This window comes from Chlorocebus sabaeus, chromosome 26 (genome assembly GCF_047675955.1).
Source record: "Chlorocebus sabaeus isolate Y175 chromosome 26, mChlSab1.0.hap1, whole genome shotgun sequence".
NCBI classification, from domain to species: domain Eukaryota; kingdom Metazoa; phylum Chordata; class Mammalia; order Primates; family Cercopithecidae; genus Chlorocebus; species Chlorocebus sabaeus.
Window position 1 is genome coordinate 54,044,475 of NC_132929.1, and position 6,234 is coordinate 54,050,708.

Here is a 6,234-nt window from a genome sequence, read left to right on the forward strand (position 1 = left end):
TTTATTTCCCAATATGATTTTTTTTTTTTTTTTTTTTTTTTTGAGACAGAATCTTACTCTATCACCCAGGCTGCAATGCAGTGGCATGATCTCGGCTCACTGCGGTGTCTGCCTTCCGTGTTCAAGCGATTCTACTGCCTCAACCTCGTGAGTAGCTGGGACTACAGGCACCCACTACCGCACCTGGCTAATTTTTGTATTTTTAGTAGAGACAGGGTTTCACCATGTTGGCCAGGCTGATCTTGAACTCCTGACCTCAGGTGATCCTCCCATCTCGGCCTCCCTAAGTGCTGGGATTACAGGCATGAGCCACCACGCTCAACCTCCCTTTAGGATATTAACAAGTTTTGTCTCTATTTCAGAATGCATTTCGGAATGCCCTTCCTGGAACACTGCAGACACTGTCTCTCAAAACACTCCTCGAACTAGCTTCACCGTGTTGCTGACTCCCTTGTAAATTAAAGAAAATATCTTATACATATTCCTTCATTATTTGTGTGAAAGTCAAACTTTTCATATTATGAAAATTATACTTCAGGCTGGGTGCAGTGGCCCACGACTGTAATCCCAGCACTTTGGGAGGCCGAAGTGGCGGGATCACTTGAGGCCAGGAGTTTGACACCAGCCTGGACAACATGTCAAACCCCATGTGTACTCAAAAAAAAAAAAAAAAATCAAAATTAGCTGGCTGTGGTGGCACACACTTGTAGTTCCAGCTACTTGGGAGGCTGAGGCACAAGAATTGCTTGAACCCAGGAGGCAGAGGTTACCACGAGCTGAGATCGTGCCACTGCACTCCAGCCAGAGCCAGAGCAAGGCTCTGTCTCAAAGGGGGAAAAAAAAAGAAAGAAAGAAAATTCTACTTTGATACAGTAGGCTAATATAAAGGATATGCTATGGTTTGACTCTGTGTCCCCATCCAGATCTCACCTTGAATTGCAATAATCCCAACAGGTCAAGGGTGGGACCAGGTGGAGATAATTGAATCATGGGGGCACTTTCTCTCATGCTGTTCTTGTGATAGTGAGTGGGTTCTCATGAAATTTGATGGTTTTATAACAGGCTTTCCCCTTTGCTCAGCTCTCCTCTCTCCTGCTGCTCTGTGAAGAGGTGTCTTCTGCCACAATTGTAAGTTTCCTGAGCCCCTCCCCCCCCGCCATGCAGAACTGTGAGTCAACTTAAACCTCTTTTTGTTATAAATTACCCAGTTTTGGGTATTTCTTCATAGCAGCGTGAGAATGGACTAATACAGTATACTAATAACAGCCCAGAGAGTAGTATACAGGTGCTACTATACTTTGATGCTAGAGGTATTCCCATTAAGCTCAGGAGCAGTATGTGTTGTCATTACCATGATCTAACATTGTTCCAGAGGTTTTTAGGTCAGCAGTTGTCAACTGGAGGTGATTTTGCCTTCCTGGGGATATTTGAAAATATCTGGAATCATTTTGGCTGTCACACTGAGGAGTGCTACTGGCATGTAGCAGGCGGAGGCTGGGGATGCTGATAAACATCCTGTGAGGCACAAACAGCTCCATAACAAAGAATTATCCAGCCCAAAACACCAATAGTGCTGCTGTTTAGAAACCCTAGTCTAGATAAATAAAACATGGGAAATCCATTAACATAAGTTGGGAAAATAATAAACTAGTATTTGCCAATGGCAGTCTAGCTAGGAGGTCCAAAAGAAGCACCAGGAGAACAGATTTTGCAGGGGCTGCATGTTGGCTCATGCCTGTAACCCCAATGCATTGTGAGGTCACATTGGGAGGATCTCTTGAGGCCAGGAGTTCAAAACCAGCATGGGCAACATAGTGAGACTGCACCTCTACCAAAAATTAAAACATCAGCCAGATGTGGTGGTGCGCTCTGAGAATCCCAACTGCTGAGGTGACAGTATTGCTTGAGCCCAGGAGCTGGAGGCTATGGTGAGCTGTGATCATGCCACTGCACTGAAAAAAAATTTTTTTGAGACAGGGTTTTTCTGTTGCATATGGGGTCTTGCTATGTTGCCCAGGCTGGTCTCAAACTCCTGGCCTCAAGCAATCTTCCTGCCTCAGCCTCTGAAAGTGTTGAGATTACAGGTGTGAGTCACTCCCCTGGCCTTAAAAAAGAAAAAGAAAAAAATAAATTACATTGTGTTATGTGGCCAGTTGAAAGATGTTAGAAAACAGTTGTGCTTGTGACCCCGCTGTAACCAGTTATAAAAGTATCCGGATTAAGAAATATACTGGGTCTGGCTTTCCCAAGTTTAGGTTCCTGCTAAAAGAATGAGATGGATTTTTTCTTCCTCCACTCCTCACCTTCCTGCAAGAACCAGGATTGTGCATTTTGACGGCCAGGCTCTTACTTCTGGCAGGCCACGGGGGCATGCAGAGCCTTTCTGCTTGTGTTTTTGGGCACTCGGATAAAGACCCCCGTCCAGGCCTTTGTTTATGATATTTGGCCCATGGAGGAATGAGGCTGGAATCACCTGGGAGGGGCAGAGGCTTCAACTGGAAGGAGGAGTGACCTGAACTCCAGGTTCTGTCCCTACACTTTGTTCCCATGCAGCACCCTGTTAGTGGTGACTGGGGCCTGGAAGTCAGGGGCCTTGGTGACCAAGTGTTGGGTGGACAGGAGGAGCTAAGGGAGGTGAGAGGCATTTCTCCAGTACTGTCCCCTCCCTGGTCCCCAAATCAGTGCCCTCTGTCAGCTCAGACACAGCCCCGGCCAGCAGCAGTGCAGGTCAGGAAGGACGAATGCACTCAGCACGGATCTGCTCCACAGTCTCCGCCTCACTTCATCTCGGGTTGTGGGGAGTGAGTCCCCGCACACTGATGATATGCTGTCAGCTGAGAATGTTCAGCTTGATTTAGAAAGATGAGGTGGGACATCTCTTGGGCATGGTGTGTGGAGCAGTGCCATCCCTCTGTGCCAGCGAGCCAAGCAATAAACCAGAATGTGCAAAACCTGCGTCCCAGAATCACCGTTCCCGGAGGGAAAGCCTATATTGTCAAGATGCCCACAGCTAAATTAACCCAAACATTCCACCCAGCCTCGAAAACCAGTAGAACTTTGACATTAATATACTAACCCTCAGGTCTTTACAGAAATGTGTAAGAATAGCCACATACTGTAACATGCGGTCATTGAGAGGGAGGAGCCTGTCAGAACAAATGGAACCAAGTCCAGAAACATGTCTGTCTAGGCGCAAGATGCCAGCCTGTGTGTCAGCCAGGGAAGCAGACCAGGAGCAGATAGTTATTAAGATTTAAAACGGGTTCCATAGCTCAGGCCTGTAATTCCTGCACCTTGGGAGGCTGAGATGGGAGAATCAATTGAGCCCAGGAGTTTGAAGCAGCAGTAAGCTATGATCATGCCACTGCAAGACTCTGTCTCAAAAAAAAGAAAAAAAAAAAAGTGCTCAGATGCGCCCTTACATGGAGCCACCTTTGGCACAGCTTCCAGGACTGGCAAGGCCTCACTCAGGACCAGGGAGCCCAGCCGTAGCTCAGTTTCCACCGCCTGAGTGGCATAGTGTCCTTAGTCCAGGCTCTGTCAGATCTCAGATCCCCCGATCATCAGGCCTTTTCTGCCCAAGCTCTACCTCATGATGGTCTCCACTGACCACAGCCTCTTCCACCTCCCCAAAGGGACCCCTGCTCATGCTCCCCAGCCCGCAGGAGTGCCTGCGTCTCCAGGAAGCCCACCCTGCTGGCTCTGGGCTCTAAGTAGGAGAGCTGGGCAGGCTGGATCCCGCCACTGAGTTCAGTCTCGGGGGTCTCCACCCACGCTAGGCTTCCACTGATGGGACATAAGTGGCCTGAGGGTCCTTTACATCCACACAAGAGCCCCATGGTGACTAGGAATGGGGTTCTGAGAGATTAAATGACTTGCCCAGGGCTCCAGTGCTGGCTAGAATTCCTGCATTGCCACATCCAAGGCCTCATTTGGGCCTCCCACTCGGGGGCCCGGACACCCCCCTGCATCTACCAGGCTGGGAAACACATATCTGCCGCAGTTTCCTCCCAGTGACTTACAGCAGCTGCCGATTTTTGGGCGGCCTTCTAGGGGGCCCACTGCAGCAGGAAGCCGAGAACTCTTACAAAGCCTTGTGTTCTCTCTCTGCGCCCTTCAGCTCCGAACTCGTGTACTAGCTGCTCTGATGTAAGAACAGGCCTTGGTGAGGGTGTTGGGGCTCTCTCTGGTCAGTAGCCCAGGACTTCAGGAATCAGGTGATATCAATCTGGAGAAGAGGTGCCTGCTGCAGGGAGCAAGCATGGGCCAGGGTCCTGGCCCCCTGCAGGGGCAGCCCCTCTTCCTTCCCAGGGTCCCCTGAAGATCTGAAGGCATCCAGGGTAAAGCGCAGTGTTCAGCTGTGTCCTGAGGTCCAGAAAAGCCAAGGAGAAGTTGCTCTACCTGCTGTCCACCAGGCACCCCGGCAGAGAACAGCCTCAGCCCACCCCAGCCCAACACCAGATCCCAGGGACTGACCCACCTGTAAGAGGGCAGCATAAGACTGCCCCCATTGTTCCCAGAGAGTCCCCTCAGTCATGGGCTCTGACCAGGGTGCAGGTGGGCCCAGAAGGCTGGTCCAGCATGGGTGTGGCTGCCCATTGGTCCTCTGAAGAGCCTCAGGGGCTTGTGGCAGCTGGTGTGCGTCTGGGCTTGGAAGTGGAGGATGTCCCCCAGCCACAGGGCAGGGGACACTTGTTTTATTTTCCAGTCCTCTGCAAGGACAGGGACCCCAGGCTCTGGGCACCCCAGCTCTGCCTGCTCCTATCCACAGCCTACCACCGTTTGGCCCAGGCAAGTCGCCCCAGCTTTCAGAGAGGGAGCCACCCTCCCCACCTCCTGATGTTTGCCCGCACCAGTCAAGCTCCATTCTGGAAAAAACCCTCCACATCCTTGGGAAGGCACCTCATCCTTGGCTCCTTTCCAGAGCTGTCGTCCCGACTTCCATTTTCTACCTATCATTCAATGCAGAGACCAGCTTCTTCCCTGGGCCAGGGCTGCTCTGGAGGCAGGGAGGCTGTGGTCAGGCCATCGGGTGTAGCAGAGCACTGGGTGTAGACCAGGCTCTCTAGGCACACTTGAGCAGAGAAGTCAGAGACCTACAGGTGAATGCCCCTCCTTCCAGCCCCACCCACCACACAGGCAGAAAGAGGGAGGCTCCACAAGGAGGTTGAGGTAAACAGGGGAGCCTGGGTCACCTCTGTCTGATCTCCTGCCCTCCTGGGAGAAAGCCAGAGGTCAGAGCTGGGAGGTGTTGAGAGCCCTGGCCCAGCCCTGTCGAAACCCCTGGTTTCACTGATGAGGCTCGGGGAGGGGCTGGGTCAGCCTGTGTCACTGAGTCCATAAGGGAGGGCCCTTATCATAACCCAGACCCTAGAGCTAGCTGAGGTCCCATCCCTTTCCCACGTAGACCAAGGCAGGGGCATGAACTGGCTTCTGGCTTCTAAGACCAAGGCCCAGCACACCTCTCCCTCCCCTTGCCTGCAGCTGTTGTCACACATCAAAAGTGAGTTTTTCCCCGAGGGGCTGGAGGCGCAGCTCCTTGGACTGGACCAGATGGCCAATCCAAACAAGTCCCTGTGCGTCCCCACCAGCCAGGAATTCTCACACCACGCAGCAGGATCCCCTGGGGGATTCCAGGGATGAGCCCTCCCCGAAGCTTCCACAGCAGCACTGCTGCCCCGAGACCCGCCACAAGCCCCGTGTCCATGCTGCCTTTGAGAACCTGGCCCCTCACACATACCTGCCCTGCTCCTCACACCTGGCTTTCCTGTGTAAAGTGGAATTGGTTCCGCCTGGGCCAGCTGGAGAAGGGCCTCAGGAAATCACCATTTAGGGGATTCATTCCAATCATTCATTCATTTATTCACCAGATACCCATTGTCCACCTTTCTGTACCAGGCCAGGGTGATGGTCAAGCGGAACACATGTCCCAAGGAGCTTTCCTCTCTTTAGAGACAGACAGACGGACTCTCACACCATGAGGTGCCCTCTGGGCTAGGGGGTGCCCAGAGCTGGATGCAGGGTAGGGCCTCACCCACAGGAGGTACTGGTGGGTTCAGATGTGGAGGCCACCACGGGGTGAGGATGTCCAGACAGAGGACCTAGCATGTGCCCAGGCCCAGGGTGTGACCTGGGGCAGGTGCGGGGCTGCTTTATCTGGAAGGTTTCCTGACTCTGCCAATGATAGGCCATGGCTGGATCAGACTTCATGTCGATTTTTAACATTTGATAAAT